Source organism: Schistocerca gregaria, chromosome 2 (genome assembly GCF_023897955.1).
Source record: "Schistocerca gregaria isolate iqSchGreg1 chromosome 2, iqSchGreg1.2, whole genome shotgun sequence".
Lineage (NCBI taxonomy): Eukaryota > Metazoa > Arthropoda > Insecta > Orthoptera > Acrididae > Schistocerca > Schistocerca gregaria.
The window spans coordinates 666,145,741-666,165,214 of NC_064921.1; positions in this window are offsets into that span (position 1 = coordinate 666,145,741).

The window sequence follows — 19,474 nt, forward strand, 5'->3', positions numbered from 1 at the left end:
GTTAAAATACAGGGAGCAAAAGGCTATTTACAATTTGTGCAGAAACGAGATGTCAGTTATAACAGTCGTGGGGCATGAAAGGGAGGCAGTGCTTGCGAAGGGAGTGAGACAGAGTTGTAGCCTGTCCCCAATAATATTCAATCTGTATACTGAGCAAGCAATAAAGGAAATAAAAGAATGAAAAGAATGGGCAGTGTCTTCAAAGGAGGATGTAAGATGAACATCAACAAAAGCAAAACGACGATAATGGAATGTAGTCGAATTAAATCGGGTGATGCTGCGGGAATCAGATTTGGAAATGAGACGCTTAAAGTAGAAAATGAGTTATGCCATTTGGGGAGTAAAAAACTGATAATGGTCAAGGTAGAGAGGATATAAAATGTAGACTGGCAATGGCAAGGAAAGCGTTTCTGAAATAGATAAATTTGTTAACATCGAGTATAGATTTGTCAGGAAGTCGTTTCTGAATGTATTTGTATGGAGTGCAGCCAAGTATAGAAGTGAAACGTGAACGATAAATAGTTTAAACAGAAAGAGAACAGGAGCTTTCCAAATGTGGTGCTACAGAAGAATGCTGCAGATTAGATGGGTAGATCACATAACTAATGATGAGGTATTGAATAGCATTGGAGAAAAATTTGTAGAACTTGACTAGAAGAAGGGATCGGTTGGTAGAGTATAAGGGATCACCAATTTAGTATTGGAGGGCAGCGTGGAGTGTAAAAATCGTAGAGAGAGACCAAAAGGTGAATACACTAAACAGATTCAGAAGGATGTAGGTTGCAGTAGGTACTGGGAGATGAAGAAGCCTGCAAAGAATAGAGTAGCATAGAGAGCTGCATGAAACCAGTCTCAGGACTGAAGACCACAACAACAACAGTGACTAGCAGTTCTCTCAGCAGGTGCAAGATGAAATAAATTAAAGTAAATGCACGTCTACGCTCTTGTAATAAGTGGCAATAACAGGGCAAAAAATACACGTAATAACAGATGAATGATTTACTTATACACTAGCGAGCAGCGATTGCTCTCATACAACCCTGCTCTCGCAGAGTGCCCTGTTGAAAGAGCCACGCAAAGGGCAATGCGAACATTACGGACCCAAGCAAAGAGCTTCGTGCAATATACGCTTATACCTCAGATGCATGTCATTCGCCCACCACGCATTTTACTCGAAGCGCAGCGAGAGAGCTGCCCGGTAAAAGCGGTGGGGCGCGCGTGCTGCAGCGTACTTATCTCCTCCTCTTGTCTCCGCATTCTCCGGCGACTCGGCTGCGTTTCGTTCCATCTCTGGGCAGCATTACCGGCCAGCACTAAGCACTGTGCTCTCTGCTCGCTGCGCAGTTCGGGCCATTAGTCGACCAGTGATACCTGCTGCTTCCCAGCTGCCGTAACGTCAGGCAGAGCACGTGTCCCTTGCAGTATGCACGCTAGTTCTACCACAAGCTCTACTCCCAGCCCCCGGTCTCTTCCCGATAAAACCAGATATAATCGCGCAGCCCAGTGACCTCATTACAGCGTACTATTCCTGGCGAATGACTGGTCAATACGCATGCAGGACCAGAGTTGTTTTGAGCCTATTGACCAGTTTACGCGCCGGGAATAGTATTCGGTAACGAGGCCTGACTGCTCGTTCGCTCGTTCGGATGTATTTCGGGCCCAACTGCGCCCGGAGCTCTCTAGATGTACGCCATTCCACTGCTGATGACAGCCGTGTCGAATCACTGGCTGGAATGCTCCAGATAGGTTTGTTCGACTGCCTGTTTACAAAGGTTTATCTTTCTCCAGTCATTGTCCCTTGCTGATTGAATCATGAAGTAGCCTAACCGCATTAATGTAGATGATGTGTAGGTGATCGTGCTGACGAACACGGCAAGTACCATAACCAGATTTTGCAGAAACTTCGCTCAGAGAAAGGCGAGCCAAATTAACGAACACGCGTCTCGTTTTATCCGTACATACTCGACGGTTTCTGATAAAACAACGATCAAAGTTTTCTACGTAGTTTGGATGTCTTTTAGGGCTCTTAATTGTAGCTGAAATGGTGATTCAGTGGCTAGTATCTGGTCTCTCATGTTTGCGTCCCGTGTACGAAACCCGATTACTATCTTCATTTATTTTATTTTATTTCTTTTTTTTCATTTATCTACCCGTGACTGTAGAAGATTACCCAATATTAAAGTGCTTTATTACGTCAGGGGACACAAGGGCGCTATATTAATTGTAAAATTTCGGTTGGGTTTCTCAATAATTGTCATACATTTAACACTTAATACTCCTATATGTGTGTATCGTACATTCAGGTATAACAATCTTATTACGAGTTTTGGAACTTAAATAGTGGCAACTATTTATTCACAACCGATACTAAAGAGTTACACGTCTGCACCTGTCACAGTCCTCGAAAGTGGTCACCAGCGTTGTGTAGAACCCATGGCCAGCAATGTGGAAGGCGTAGTATACATTTAGCAGATCATGTTCTGTTGATGGTGCGAATGGAGCGGTCTAAAGTTATGGTAATTTTCTTGTACGACTGTGATGAATTCCGTTCCTCCACTGCATACCGCCAATGCACAGTATTACTGTTAGATTTTGGAGCATCACCTGCGACTTGCTTTGTGAAAGAAGCGGCGTCACTTCTTTCGCAACCCACCCATCATTCTGCACGACAACGAGGGGGCTCATACAGTGCAAGCTGTGGCTGCTCTGTTCGGTCAATGGGACAGGGAAGTACTGTACCATCCACCGCACTCCCCGGACTTAAGTCCTTGTGAACTTGATTTGATTCCGAACATGAAGGAACCACTTCGTGGCACTCGCCTCAGAGTTGTTCCCGACATTCGACAGGCAGTAGGCTGCTCCATTCACACCATCAACTGAACAGCCTCCGCAAAAGTTATACTACGCCTTCCACGTGGCTGGCAACGGGTTCTACACACCGCTGGTAACTACTCTGAAGGACAGTAACAGGTTCAAACATGTAACTGTTTTCTATCGGTTGTGATTAAATAGTTCTACTATTTAAGTTCCAACCCTCGTATATTCTCGCATTATTATATGAGTTCGTACATTAATTCTTATATTTTATTCATATGTTTATTCTTCAGGAATTTCCTTGGATGATATCTATCGTAGACACATTCTAAACATAGAAATTCCAAACAGCACGTGCATCACGCGGAGGCAGGTTTGCCACAGTGACATTTCTCCGCATCAGTCTCACTCGGTAAAGACACGTCGTTAAGACTGCTGAAGATTTTACTTGTTGGCAGTACTTCCGCCACAAACCAAGATAAAGTATAACCTCACCGGTTAATAGCGCCTGCAGTTGATTATGATTCAAGATTCACTACAGGAATTTCGCGGGAAACAATTTCAAATAATTTATAGTTTCTTTTTCAATTCATGACCAGTCATACTGGTACAATCAGTTGATAAACAATGGCTACGTTATTTCAATATATTGGAAACATTCGTGTATTAATCTTCTACGGGCATAAACAGACGATAAACATAAATAAAAACAGTAATCGGGTTTAGAACACACGACGCAGAAATGTGAAACCGTGACACCAACCACTGTGCCACTGTGTCGATTGATGTGTTTAGTCACTAAAATTAAACCTTTGACTATCGTTTTCTCAGAAACGGTCGAATTTCTACGTAGAAGCCGAGACTTGTGTTTGCTCATTTTGACAGCTCTTCCACTTACCGAGGTTTCTGGGAAATCGTGTTGTGGCACTTACTGTGTTCTCCTCGTGAGTGCTTTTCTAGTGTGATATAGTGGTTCTGTCTCTGTTTGTAACTGTAGAAGAGATAAAGGATGTGCTGAAACTTGCACCGCTACATTAATGGCCTCTGTCGAACGGAAATTGAAGGCATGATCTAATTTGCAGAGTGAACAAACTACAGTTCGCAAGTTGCGCTGGCGGAAGTGCGGTACGTCCTCTTAGGCCGTCACTGAAGCCACACTGGCCTCGACCACTGGTGATCCGTCATGCCTACCACCAAGCCAATATTCATCTGTACTCGTTTCTTCTACTCCTTTCCCTACAACCGCATTCCATTCCCCCATCACTATTAGATTTTCATCTCCCTTTACGTTCTGTATTACGCGTTTAGTATCCTCAAATACTTTTTCCCTCTCTTCATCCTCTTCTTGAGACGTGGGCACGTATGCCTGAACTATCGTTGTCGGTGTTGATTTGCTACCGTTTCTAATGACGCCAACGCTATCTGAACTGTTACAGTGCCTTTCAGTCGTACCTTTGCGTTCATAACGAATCCTACTCCAGTTTCATCATTTTCTGCTGCTGTCGATTTTACCCTATACTGATCTTAACCAGAAATCCTTGTATTAGTTTGAATTTACTTCACTGATTTCCCCCCCCCCCTCCCAGAAGAATCTAGATAGAGACTTAGAATTTTCCTTTTCAGGTGTACTAGATTCCATACCACATTCAAAGTTCTGACATTCCACGTCCCAATTCGTAGAATGTTATCTTCTCGTTCGTTGTTAGATCTTTTTCTCATGGTCACTTCCCGCTTGGCAGTCATTTCCTGGAGATCCGATTGGGGGCTAGTTCAGATTCTTTCGACAGTGGAGAGATCATCATCATACTTTTTCTTTTACAGGCCACATGTCCTGAGTATACACATTACCCGTCTTTGATGCAGTGGTTTCCATTGGCTTTTGCATCATTGCTGATTCTTTGCCCTTTAGGCGCATTTTCCCACCCCAAAGGCAAGGGAGTGACTTCTTGAGCCGTACGTCTTCAGCCTATATCGTAGCAACATGACTGAACCGTAGTTGCGAAAGAACTCAACTCTAATTGCCAATACTCTAGAATTTTGAAACCACAGAAAAGTTCCAAAGAGACAGAAATCCCATAACTTACACTCTTGGACGTTGAACCCACGATCCGGCGGACAATAGTGATAGACGTAGAAGGGAATGTCTGCAACACTATTGAAATATAGGTTGACGTTAAAGTTTGAGTGTACCAACACATTTTGTTGTTGTTTTTATTGAGTCTGAGACGCAGCTTTCCACGCTAGTCTATCCTCAGATTACCTACTACAGCCTTCACACATTTGAACCTGCTAATCGTAACCGTACAGTGAGCTACCTTTTCAATTATTACACCCTTACCCTCTTCCCTCCACACACACTTCCCTCCAACGACAAATTGATAATTCATTGGTGTCTCAGAATATGTCCTGTCAAACCATTTCTTCCTTTTGGCAAGTTCTGCAGTAAATTTTAGTGCTGCCTCATTTGATTTCGTACTTCCCCATTAGTTACAAAATGTACCTATTTAATATTTAGCGTCCTTCTGTAACACCCCATTTCTAAATCTTCTTCTTTTCTGAACAGCGTATCATCCATGTTTCACTTCTGTACAAGGCTTCACTCCAAATATATTCAGAAAAGATTTCCAAAAGCATTCATACTATAAGTTAACAAATTCCTTATTTGCAGATATGATTTAATTGCATTTTATATTCTCTCTACTTCGGGCATCCTCTGTTATTTTGCTGCCCAAATAGCAAAACTCATGTACTACTTCTAACGTATCGTTTCGTAGTGGAAAAAGCTCAACAAATTCTTATTTGATATGACTACGTTACATTACAATATTTCACGTCTCTTGATTCTCATCTTATAACTTTACAAGGCACTTTCCATTCTGTTCACCTACATTCCGAAGTTCTTTGCTGTCTCTGGCACAACTACAATGTAATCAGCAAATCAGAAACCTTTTTTCTTATCCCTGAACTTTAATCCGAGTTCCAGATTTTTCTTTCAGTTCTGAATGTAGAGATTCAGTAACATCTCGGGTACGCTGCTAACGTCCTTCTCAACTGCTGAAGCTTCCTGGAAAAACTGAAAGGAAAGTTTGGCTCTGGCTCACTTGTGGGTCGGTTGTTCTGCTCATAGAACCAAAAAAACCCCCCAGACGAATGCTGATGTCCTCTCCTATAGATACTGAAAGCATTGTTTTAAAATGTATTCTTATTTCTATTTGCATAGTGTAAGGATTAAAAATCTTAAAGAATCTTGTAAGTTTGTGGACGAGGAGTACTAACGAGTGTACTAACGAGTGATTCTCTGCTGTCGAACGTCTTCTATGTTTGTTAGGCGAACATGAAAATAATTGTCTATTTGTTTTGAAATCAATCCCTGGAAATCCTTCATCACAAGCAAGGTTATACTCTCCAAGCATCTATCTTCACGATTTAGTTCTAAGAGTAGAATGTCAAACAATCACAGTTTTTGAAGTAATTACTGGGTTAAAAAATTTTAAAGCTAGTTTCCAGTGTTGAAGATTGTTTCATAACATTACCTGCCAGATTACTTCTTGGATTGTTTTCCAATTTACCAAGAAGGGATGTGGCAGGTAATGTTATGAAACATTCTTCAACGTTGGAAACTAGCTTTTAAATTGCAACGCTTGAAGAGTATACCCGCACATTTCATCAAACTACAGCCGAATATTTAGATAAATGGTTTAAACCCATAGAGAGTTTGCGGCATTAGAGTTGGGTAACGCTTGGAGCAGGAGTACCCCAACGTAAAGATTTAAAAAACACTGAAGAATTCATTCGCAAAATGGCTCATTCATCCGTAATAGGCGAAACTGATCTATATCATGAGTATGTATACATAAAACCATATTTGTCATAGAAAATATTGTAAAAAACGAAACTGAGAAAAACATCACCTAGCAACTGTTACGTAGAAATTATTTAGCATTGTAATATGAGCAGTGAGTCATACGAAAACCATTAAAAAATACTAGAATTTCTTCTTATTTTCCCTACAACTAACTCTAAGCTATGCTGATTAATAAAGGAAACATTCATCATGGGTGCGGAAATTTTTACAAAATGTTATGTGGTTATGTGGACTGACTGAAGAAGATACAGTCATCAACAAAATGTAAGTAAGAAACGGTTTACAAAATTGTTTGCCTGGAATCAATTGGGAGCTATCGTATATGTAGATTACACATTATTTCTTTATTATTATAAATTTATGACTAAATTATTTTAGGCATTTTCTTTTGTCCCTTGTTGCAGTCAGAAAATTATAAAATTGTTGTTGCAAAAATTTGATCACCTTAATGATGGTGCCTGTGAAACACATAATGCCAGTAAAGCAAATTTTATTGCATACCTAATAGACACATATTTCCAAAAGAGACACTTTTATTTCTGATAAGCACAACTGGCACTGAAAATTTATGCATATAATTACCTTTTTAAATTACAAGGTTTAGCGCTTCTGTAATATTTTATTTACTTCAAAATAACCTCCTGTGAAGCTAAAATGAAGTGCTGTAAAATTAAGATTGCAATGGTAATTTCACTGAAAAATACAGAGGAGAGAGCAAATAGATAGAAAACGTACGTTGAAAGTCTCTATGATAGGAAGACTTTTCTGATGACGTGACAGAAGAATGAAAGCAGTCGACAAGGCATAATAGGGGATACAGTTCTTGAATCTGACTTTAGAAAAGTTTGGACAACTTAAAACAAAATAAGTCGAAATGAGATAGTTTCTAAAATAATTGAGGGAATGGAATAAAACGGCTGTTTACGTTGCTGTATATAGTGTAATAGTCAGGCGATATACCATCAGATTTTCGGAAAAACATCAAACCCACACAATTCTGGATATCACAAAAGCGGTCAAGTGCGAGAATTATTGCAGAATCAGCTTAACAGCTCAGGCATCCGAGTTTCTGAGAGCGATAATACACAGAAAAATTGAAAACTAAATTGAGGATCTGTTAGCTTGTAACATCACAACTCAGACCTAACTGTTCACTGATTTATTTTTTTGCTTTATGTTTATTCAATATTATATCGCTGAGATTCTGTAAATGTAGCTTTGAATCGATCACACAAAATTGTATACTTCTTTCATTGTAAAACTTTGATGTCTCGATAAAATACTGTGCAATGTATTGTCTTTATTAGTTAAATTCCTTGCCTCATTTGGACGGAACAAAACTTAATGTATATAATTGTAATTTCTGTGTGAATAATTTTTTTTGTAGTAACAGCTATATGTGTAGCTCATCTATTTTGTTTATTTTGTTTGGTTGCTGTTATGTAAACTGCTGACCTTCACTTTGGGTTCTTAGTTGTTTTGTATGTAAAAGGTGGTGTGGTTCCCCTCCGGAACGGAACCTAGTAGCGCGCGCAAATTGTGGTTGGATTAGGTAGAAGAGGTGGATTAAGAGTCAGTCGTGGACGAGCTACCAAACTGTCAACTGCTCATGTAGAAGTTGTGTATTGTGCTGGTGCCGAAAGAGGCTTTTGGTGCCGTTTTACAAGGTGCTAATGCCTCGGATGGATGGATAAGGAGGTGGAACTGTTCTGGAATTTGTATCTATCATGGGAACCAAGAAATGACAGAGTCCAGCATTTCCTCCTGCAAATCCACCCACCAACATGCACTCGCCACCACGTTGCGCAATCACTGAAAAGGAACCAAGGAATTCTAGAAATGTTCAGTGAAGGATCAGCTCATGTGGATGATTTATTTGTTTTCCATTAAAAGGTAAACAAAAAGACTATTTATGAAAACTTACCTTGATTTATCCTCTGTCACTTTTCCACTTAGAATCTTTCCCAAGTGTAAGTGTTTACCGAGTGTCTTTATTGAAAGAACATTAAAGCCCAGTGGTTTACTAATTAGTGCCTCTTGAACATAGTAAAAGAAACTTAAAGTTATTGTGGCAAAAGACTGAGCTAAAGTAAATAACGTTTGCTGAAAGTAATTTTGCAACTAAAACTGCTTATTAAGAGATTGTAGGCTTGCTAAAAAACTAAAAGTTCTTAAAACTGAGCTTTATGAAAGTATTGCTTAGTATAAGATCATACTGCTGCCCGTTGTAAATCGTAAAAGATGATTCAGTACCTGACAAATATATCAATTTTGAGTCTCACTGCAGTAAAAGTTGAAAACTGCGATTTTGGAAAGTTATATAGTCATGCTTACTAAGTAGTTGGCTCTCTGGTGTATTGAAAGTATATATTAATAGTGTAACAGGATCCACAGTTTGTACATTGTGCTCATGATGCATAACAATTCACAGAAAGACCACTTTCTGTGAAAAAAGTAACGTCTGTTATTCAGAGGACAGTGAGAAATAGTTTGTTAATGAAATTTTTTCCCATGTCGGTTAGAAAAGTAATTGGTAAAAGAAATACTGAACCTATGTCCACGTTATGATGCTACTGTGAATATTGATATTAATATTACTGAGACCATTCAGTTTCACTAAGCCCTGAAGATAGTAAAGTATACCGTTATCTGTTGTATTTATGCAAATAGTGTTCTACTCTAACTGTCAACTCCAATCTTAACGTTAGCATATGCAGGTGCCAGAGTTCATTGCACTCCAGTGTGGCAAAGTATAGGTTATGTTTGTCCGTTAAAGTTACTTGTGCCTATTTTATTGAACAAGAATGTTAATCATTCTCGTGCCTAATTAGGCTGACGACCGTTTACTTCATCTTTTTAACAGAGTGGATAGGTAAAATATGGTTTGTTACTGTTGAAATACATTACTGGCCATTAAAATTACTACACCAAGAATAAATGCAGATAATAAACGGGTGTTCATTGGAAACATATATTATACTATAACTGACATGTGATTACATGTTCACGAAATTTGGGTGCATAGATCCTGAGGAATCAGTACACAGAACAACCACCTCAGGCCGTAATAACGGCCTTGATACGCCTGGGCACTGAGTGAAACACAGCTTGGATGGCGTGCACAGGTACAGCTGACCATGCAGCTTCAACAAGATACCACAGTTCATCAGTAGTGACTGGCGTATTGTAATGAGCCAGTTGCTCGGCCACCATTGACCGGACGTATTGAATTGTGAGAGATCTGGAGAATGTGCTCGCCAGGGCAACAGTCGGACATTCTCTGTATCCAGAATGGCCCGTACAGGACCTGCAACATGCGGTCGTGCATTATCCTGCTGAAATGTAGGGTTTTGCAGGGATAGAATGAAGGTTAGAGCCATGGGTCGTAAGACATCTGAAATGTAACGTGCACTGTTCAAAGTGCCGTCAATGCGAACAAGAGGTGACCAAGACGTGTAACCAATGGTACCCCATACCATCACGCCGGGTGATACGCCAGTATGGCGATGACGAATACACGCTTCCAATGGTCGCTCACCGCGATGCCGCCAAACCCGGATGCAACCATCATGATGCTGTAAACAGAACCTGGATTCATGTGAAAAAATGACGTTTTGCCATTCGTGCACCCAGGTTCGTCATTGAGTACACCATCGCAGGCACTCCTATCTGTGCAGCAGTATCAAGGGTAACCGCAGCAAGGGTCTCCGAGCTGATAGGCCATGCTGCAGCAAACGTCGTCGAACTGTTTGTACAGATTGTTGTTTGTCTTGCAACCGTCTCCATCAGTTGAGTCAGGGATCGAGACGTGGCCGCACGATCCGTTACAGCCATGCGGATATGATGCCTGTCATCTGTACTGCTAGCGGCATGACGCCGTTGGGATCCAGCACGGTGTTCCGTCTTACCCTCCTGAATCCACCGATTCCATATTCTGCTAACAGTCATTGGATCTCGACCAACGCGAGTAGCAATGTCACGATACGATAAACCGCAATCGCGGTAGGCTACAATCCGACCTTTATCAAAGTCGGAAACGTGATGGTACGCATTTCTCCTCCTTACACGAGGCATCACAACAACATTTCACCAGGCAACTCCGGTCAACTGCTGTTTGTGTATGAGAAATCGGTCGGAAACTTTCCTCATCCAGCACGTTGTAGGTGTCGCCACCGTAACCAACCTTGTGTGATTGCTGTGAAAAGCTAATAATTGGCATATCACAGAATCATCTTCCAACCGGTTAAAATTCGCGTCTGTATCCCGTTATCTTCGTGGTGTAGCAATTTTAATGGCATGTGTTTTGGCTCTTAATGTTCTTAGGGAAGATGATCTTTATTAATTGGTTGCTGTTCTGGATACGATTTGACTTCATTCAAATGCTGAAATGGTTGGCAGTAGTTAATGCTCGTGTGTGTGTGCTTTAGTGAAGGAGTAGCAGTAAGCTTTGCCTGCATTCAAAGGAATGGGGTGCCAATTTAAACGTCTGCAATAAAAACATACGGCACCTGAGGGCCGAGAGGAATGTTTCTTCGGCACTACCTGAGTGAAAACGTTTGCAGACCTTCCAGTTCCTTGGTCTCATTGTGCCGACACGTTGGAAGGAGCCGGTCGATCGGTGGCAGCGTCCAGTAGGCTCAGTAGCACCTAGGAGGAGTCGCTGCTGCTGTGGGCAGAGCATTGGTGACTGTCAATAAAGCAGGGGATGGGCCCTTGTTACGCAGGAAGCCAATGAGACAACTCTGTGGTTTTGCATATTCCTGTGGCACAGGTCAGTGGCACCCAGACGTCCCGATTCTGGTGCTAAACATATTTGTGAAGGCGTGAGGCTTTTAGCGGTTTTTTGACCGTTTTTTGGAAAGTTCGAATTGGACGCATCAGAGGAGATAACGATCGTTTTATGGAAGGCTGTGGCTCCATCCAGGTCATGATGTTAGCAAAGACATAGCATAAATTCGTGGGAAAGAGGCTGCAAAGCTGAATCTGTTTTCCTTTACTCCAAATTAATTTTTAAGGGCGCTGGTTGGTCAAATCTTTGTATGCGGAGCAAGGAGCAGTCACCCAGCTTCGAATGTCATAATCCAACCTGTTACTGGCTCTTGCTAAAGTGGGTATAGTCTAAGAGGTAAATGTGCTATGCTATCAATGTGACGAGGAGAGCTGAGAGAAAGAGGACTCTCTTGTACCAGCGCTTCGCTAGTTAAGAACTGTAGGACTTTACCTAACGGTGAGACTTGTGCACTTTGCTAGTATGCCTCTTAGAGCGTGTGCCAGTCACCATCTGAACCATCAGAGGTAATGTTTCTAGCATCACAAACACAATGAGTAATGCTGGGGTGTACTTATTTGTTACGAGTCAGCCGTCTAAACATTTGACACATTGCGTCACGTATAGTCGTGACACGGAGTCAAATTGGTTTGACAGACCAGCAAACGGTTCCACTTGTACACTGGAATCCACCAGGGTTTCAGATGCTCATGGGGAAGTTCCTGCATTCCAAATCGGCAAACGCGAGACCGCGTACTTGCATTCTTCAGGCATTACCCATTAATAACAGATTGCTGCTCACCATGTCCGCCTGCTGTCCTGCTCACCTCCCACGCAAGCCGGCACGGGTTCGATTTCTGTCCGCGTTGGAGGTTTTCTTCGCTTGGGGGCTGGTTGTTGTGCTGTCCTCATCAGCAATTCATCCTTATCACAATGCTGCAAGTCGCCCAATGTGGAGTCGAATGAAACAAGACTTAGATATGGTAGCCAAACTCCTCTGAATAGGGGCCTCCCAGTCAACGCTGCCATGCGCTAATTTTATTTCATTTTAGCTGCTGTCCATGTCTCCAGTCGCCGAGTGCATCGTGGTTTCCCGCCCTGATCAGCAGGAGGGTAAAGTATTCGCTGCTACATTGTAGGGCTTCAATATTTGCTTCTCAGCACCCTTTTCTTTGGAACCATATTTTTCTTTATGGAATACTACACTCCTGGAAATGGAAAAAAGAACACATTGACACCGGTGTGTCAGACCCACCATACTTGCTCCGGACACTGCGAGAGGGCTGTACAAGCAATGATCACACGCACGGCACAGCAGACACACCAGGAACTGCGGTGTTGGCCGTCGAATGGCGCTAGCTGCGCAGCATTTGTGCACCGCCGCCGTCAGTGTCAGCCAGTTTGCCGTGGCATACGGAACTCCATCGCAGTCTTTAACACTGGTAGCATGCCGCGACAGCGTGGACGTGAACCGTATGTGCAGTTGACGGACTTTGAGCGAGGGCGTATAGTGGGCATGCGGGAGGCCAGGTGGACGTACCGCCGATTTGCTCAAAACGTGGGGCGTGAGGTCTCCACAGTACATCGATGTTGTCGCCAGTGGTCGCGCGGAAGGTGCACGTGCCCGTCGACCTGGGACCGGACCGCAGCCAAGGACGGATGCACGCCAAGACCGTAGGATCCTACGCAGTGCCGTAGGGGACCGCACCGCCACTTCCCAGCAAATTAGGGACACTGTTGCTCCTGGGGTATCGACGAGGACCATTCGCAACCGTCTCCATGAAGCTCGGCTACGGTCCCGCACACTGTTAGGCCGTCTTCCACTCACGCCCCAACATCGTGCAGCTCGCCTCCAGTGGTGTCGCGACAGGCGTGAATGGAGGGACGAATGGAGACGTGTCGTCTTCAGCGATGAGAGTCGCTTCTGCCTTGGTGCCAATGATGGTCGTATGCGTGTTTGGCGCCGTGCAGGTGAGTGCCACAATCAGGACTGCATACGACCGAGCCACACAGGGCCAACACCCGGCATCATGGTGTGGGGAGCGTTCTCCTACACTGGCCGTACACATCTGGTGATCGTCGAGGGGACACCAAACCGTCATCGAACCCATCGTTCTACCATTCCTAGACCGGCAAGGGAACTTGCTGTTCCAACAGGACAATGCATGTCCGCATGTATCCCGTGCCACCCAACGTGCTCTAGAAGGTGTAAGTCAACTACCCTGGCCAGCAAGATCTCCGGATCTGTCCCCCATTGAGCATGTTTGGGACTGGTATGAAGCGTCGTCTCACGCGGTCTGCACGTCCAGCACGGACGCTGGTCCAACTGAGGCGCCAGGTGGAAATGGCATGGCAAGCCGTTCCACAGGACTACATCCAGCATCTCTACGATCGTCTCCATGGGAGAATAGCATCCTGCATTGCTGCGAAAGGTGGATATACACTGTACTAGTGCCGAAATTGTGCATGCTCTGTTGCCTGTGTCTATGTGCCTGTGGCTCTGTCAGTGTGATCATGTGATGTATCTGACCCCAGGAATGTGTCAATAAAGTTTCCCCCTCCTGGGACAATGAATTCACGGTGTTCTTATTTCAATTTCCAGGAATGTAGAATATAGATGCTTGACAGTAGTGTAGTTGATGGGTTCAAAAATGGTTCAAATGGCTCTGAGCACTATGGGACTCAACTGCTGTGGTCATTAGTCCCCTTGAACTTAGAACTACTTAAAGCTAACTAACCTAAGGACATCACACACATCCATGCCCGAGGCAGGATTCGAACCTGCGACCGTAGCAGTCGCACGGTTCCGTACTGCGCGCCTAGAACCGCGAGCCCACCGCGGCCGTCAGTTATTGGGCCATTCCATGGATTTAAATGTATGAATTCAGATAAAGGGATGAGTTACAGTTAGTGTCGTGTGTTAATCACCAGCTGATCACTTTGTTTACCATAGATCGCATATCATACAAAGCGTTTGTCAAATAACATTGTTTGTGAGACGTTTCTTACGCCATTTTTTTATCTTGTGATCTTGAAAATGAATAAATATATTGTTATTTAGACCACAACTCCTTACAGTGTTCTGATTAACTATGCCATTTTCATTAAGGTCGTGATTACAATTGAAAGTTTGCAAAACCAACCGTGAGGTTTTCCTCCATTGTACAACACTCTGTTGTAGATGCTGAAGTTTTTTCAGAAGTGACCAAGCAAATGACGATACTTTGGACAAAGAGAAAAATGATGGTGTTGGGGATCAAAAGAACGAAAAGAAGCTAGTTCAGTTGCTCGTGATGACGTAACCCGGGGAATATCGGGCATCGAAAGGACGGATGAAAACTAAAAGTTATTTTCTCTTTGATATCTGATGGTGAACTCATATCTCTAACTGTGAAACTTACAAACATTAAACGGTAACAGTACAGAAACAAGAATATAGTACATCAGCAGAGTAACTAAAAATATACTGATACGTATGATATAAAAGCGCTTTGTAAGCCAACTTCGACCTGTAGATTTGAGTATGAAGATATGCCATCATTGTCCTCGGAAGTGTACATTGCACGACCTGTGCTAAGAGCCACAGTCACAGTAAACCAGTTCCATTTCCCGTCATTTTGTTTATCCTGTTAGTCTGTTTACTGCTTCAATGCCCTGAAACAAAAAAATATGGAACAAGGAAGACAAATCACTAGCGATTTCGGATATTCTTTCCAAATTCATCAGTGATTGCCAAAAACTGTAGACCCTTGGAGAATAGTGTAGGTTAAATGCTCGTACCATTTCGCAGTAAATGTAGCTTATGTATTCCTCATTTACTCTTCCAGGTGATTCTGATAAATTTCAATTTACTCTTTATTATTACTATGTTATGATTTCAATCAATACCTGCCCCTGGGTGTTCCTTACAATCTGATTCTGGATCTCCGCCTAATCATGACGTAATCCAGCTGGACTCTAACATGTCTCCGGGTCTCTTCCAAACATACATTATTATCTTGTGGCTTTATAACAATGTTTCCGCTGTTTCCAGCTGAAGTTTATTTCAGAACTCGATTAGTCTTTTTCCTCTCTCTGATTCCTCCTACCAACCCCGCACTCCTCGATAACTGTTTTGTTCCTCCACTACAGCATTCCAATCATCCATCATGATTTAATTTCATCTCCCTTTACATACCGAATTACGGGTTCAACAACCTCACATTATTTCTTCACCTTCAGCGCTGACGTAGAAGTGTGTACCTGTTGTTGTGGACGTTGATTTATTCTCGGTTCTGATGAGAATAATACTAAACTGTTCACAACGGGTCATTCTCTGCTCTTTCTTCATAGTCAAGACAAATCCTACTAGCGTTATACCATTTTTTTGTTGCGATATTACTCTTTATCCGTCTGTTCCTCTGGATAGAAATCCTTAAGCTTATTTTCCGTTTCGTTTCACTGTAGCATTGGACTTACGTGCAGTTTGGACTAGAGCTTGTACAGGCGTGGCCTTAATTTGGCATGCGGTATACTCTGAACAAAAAATATCATCCTTGTCAGTCGATAAAGGCAATTTGACAAACTGAATTGAAATACAGATATGAACTGAAATAAATTGCCAAAGGGTAGCTAGTAGAATGACACAACAAATGAATTAAAATTTCTTCTGGACAATTACACTCCTGGAAATTGAAATAAGAACACCGTGAATTCATTGTCCCAGGAGGGGGAAACTTTATTGACACATTCCTGGTGTCAGATACATCACATGATCACACTAACAGAACCACAGGCACATAGACACAGGCAACAGAGCATGCACAATGTCGGCACTAGTACAGTGTATATCCACCTTTCGCAGCAATGCAGGCTGCTATTCTCCCATGGAGACGATCGTAGAGATGCTGGATGTAGTCCTGTGGAACGGCTTGCCATGCCATTTCCACCTGGCGCCTCAGTTGGACCAGAGTTCGTGCTGGACGTGCAGACCGCGTGAGACCACGCTTCATCCAGTCCCAAACATGCTCAATGGGGGACAGATCCGGAGATCTTGCTGGCCAGGGTAGTTGACTTACACCTTCTAGAGCACATTGGGTGGCACGGGATACATGCGGACGTGCATTGTCCTGTTGGTACAGCAAGTTACATTGCCGGTCTAGGAATGGTAGAACGAAGGGTTCGATGACGGTTTGGATGTACCGTGCACTATTCAGTGTCCCCTCGACGATCACCAGAGGTGTACGGCCAGTGTAGGAGATAGCTCCCCACACCATGATGCCGGGTGTTGGCCCTGTGTGCCTCGATCGTATGCAGTCCTGATTGTGGCGCTCACCCGCACGGCGCCAAACACGCATACGACCATCATTGGCACCAAGGCAGAAGCGACTCTCATCGCTGAAGACGACACTTTTCCATTCGTCCCTCCATTCACGCCTGTCGCGACACCACTGGAGGCGGGCTGCACGATGTTGGGGCGTGAGCGGAAGACGGCCTAACGGTGTGCGGGACTGTAGCCCAGCTTCATGGAGACGGTTGCGAATGGTCCTCGCCGATACCCCAGGAGCAACAGTGTCCCTAATTTGCTGGGAAGTGGCGGTGCGGTCCCCTACGGCACTGCATAGGATCCTACAGTCTTGGCGTGCATCCGTGCGTCGCTGCGGTCCGGTCCCAGGTTGACGGGCACGTGCACCTTCCGCCGACCACTGGCGACAACATCGATGTACTGTGGAGACCTCACGCCTCACGTGTTGAGCAATTCGGCGGTACGTCCACCCGGCCTCCCGCATGCCCACATTACGCCCTCGCTCAAAGTCCGTCAACTGCACATACGGTTCACGTCCACGCTGTCACGGCATGTTACCAGTGTTAAAGACTGCGATGGAGCTCCGTATGCCACGGCAAACTGGCTGACACTGACGGCGGCGGTGCACAAATGCTGGGCAGCTAGCGCCATTCGACGGCCAACACCGCGGTTCCTGGTGTGTCCGCTGTGCCGTGCGTGTGATCATTGCTTGTACAGCCCTCTCGCAGTGTCCGGAGCAAGTATGGTGGGTCTGACACACCGGTGTCAATGTGTTCTTTTTTCCATTTCCAGGAGTGTATAAAGCAGTTACAACGTAACACCAAACAAGTAACACAAAACTAGAGGAAAAGACGCCAACTCAGTCCGCTAAAATATTTGGCATCTGGACTGACAAATAGAATAATAAGAAAATGAAAATTACTTCCTGAAAACACATCTGAATACAAACAATAAATCGTTCTGCAACCTTCTCATTTAATTACGATTTCATAAGCTTGCACTCAAACTAAATACTAGATTTACCAACAGCTGCCATCACAACATATTAAAAGCAACATTACTTCCAAGGACGAAAAACTAACAACGCGAAGAGGGACTTACAATTCTCTGTGAAAGAGTGTACAGTTTTAGTTATGCTCACATTGTGATAAGGGTAATAATAACAAATCAAATAAATACAGCTCTCGTTTCGAGAAACAAATGCAAGCCCAGTGTGCAAGCAAACACAGTAACCTCAATATACCACAGTGAACGAACGGTCTTTCCGTGAGAAATATGAAGGACAAATTGTTGCACTCAGTGCGCAACGCGTTCGCCCTCCACTGTACGCTAAACACAGCTTGAATCATCTCAGCCAATCAATACTCCACTGTCGGTGAATGAAGGACACTATTAGAGCTCGTAACACAGATTCACCTGTCTAAGTAAGTGCCGGAACAGCCGCCCTCTGGCTCGGGAAGAAACCACCCGCGCTTCTGGCACACTGAGCCGCCTGCCTCCACCACTAGTGATGAAGCCTCAGTGCCGGCTTCCCAGCACACCAGCTTTCTAGTAGGCCTCATACTCGTTGGCTATACACCAACTGACTACGTTGACTCCTCCGCAGTTCCCACTTCGACGCCTTCAGAATTCTGTACCGCTTCATACGAGTCGCGCCGACAACCCACCTGAGGACCGGCATCACTTATCAACGTCATCGGCACACATCACGACTCCTAGCGGAGGTTCTCCTGACATTGTCACATCTCCTGTTACTTTGTCTCCATCTCCAAGCATAGTCTGCTACCATCATCCACAACCGCCACGACACAGTACAGTCACGGCGTGCATTGACAGTTGGGGACGTTCTGTTGTCATCACTAACGCGCCCACTGACACGGAACTGACGTCTAGAACATGTTTCCTTGATTCGAGCGTAGCGGGAGATTGTCTTCGCAGTGGTTCACGTCAACCTTGGTCATTTCGGAGAACCAGCGATACCGACTGTGCCCCTTGGTCAAAACTAACTCGAGAGCAGGGCTGTCGCGGATGGCTAATTTCAAATTCGCTGCACATAACTGACCATCGACACAACTAAACTGCGCCTTTGTATTTCCCTTTTTGATCCATCACAATTATACTTTTGACACTTTATGCTCCGAATCATCGAATGTTACGCTTTCATTGGCTATTGTAGCCCTTTCTAATAAACACATCCCCATTCGCAGTCCCCTCCCAGAGGTCTTCAGGAGGGATTAATCCAGAATATTTGTCTTTAATGCAGTGGTTTCTATCATCTTCTGGGTCTCTCTACTGTTAATCATTACTGATTCCTTCGCAGCTTGGCGGAAGTTTACCATCCCAGAGGCAAGAGGGTACCGCAAAACCTTTCCGCGGCAAGGCCATTCGCAGAACTAAGATGTTGTCGGTCGCCATTGAAGATGTTTTCTATTCAAGTTGATGTTCAGGCTCGATACTAGGAACTGTTCACAACAGCTCAAAGGTGGAACACCTAGAAAAATATTTTCCTCAAATGCGGAAGGTAGCCAGGGCAGGTATGTGAGAAAATTGTAGCACGAGAAGATTTAACGGCTCATGCGACTAAACTGATGACAGTGAAATGGAACAGAAAATGAAACGTGTAGTATTACGTTCTGGATTACTTTGGGAGAGAGAAATGTATGGTGGCAAAAGCGCTGACACTGCACTTCATAATGGAAGAAATATTGTTAAATGTCGGGGTTTAGTTAGATGTATGATTCTT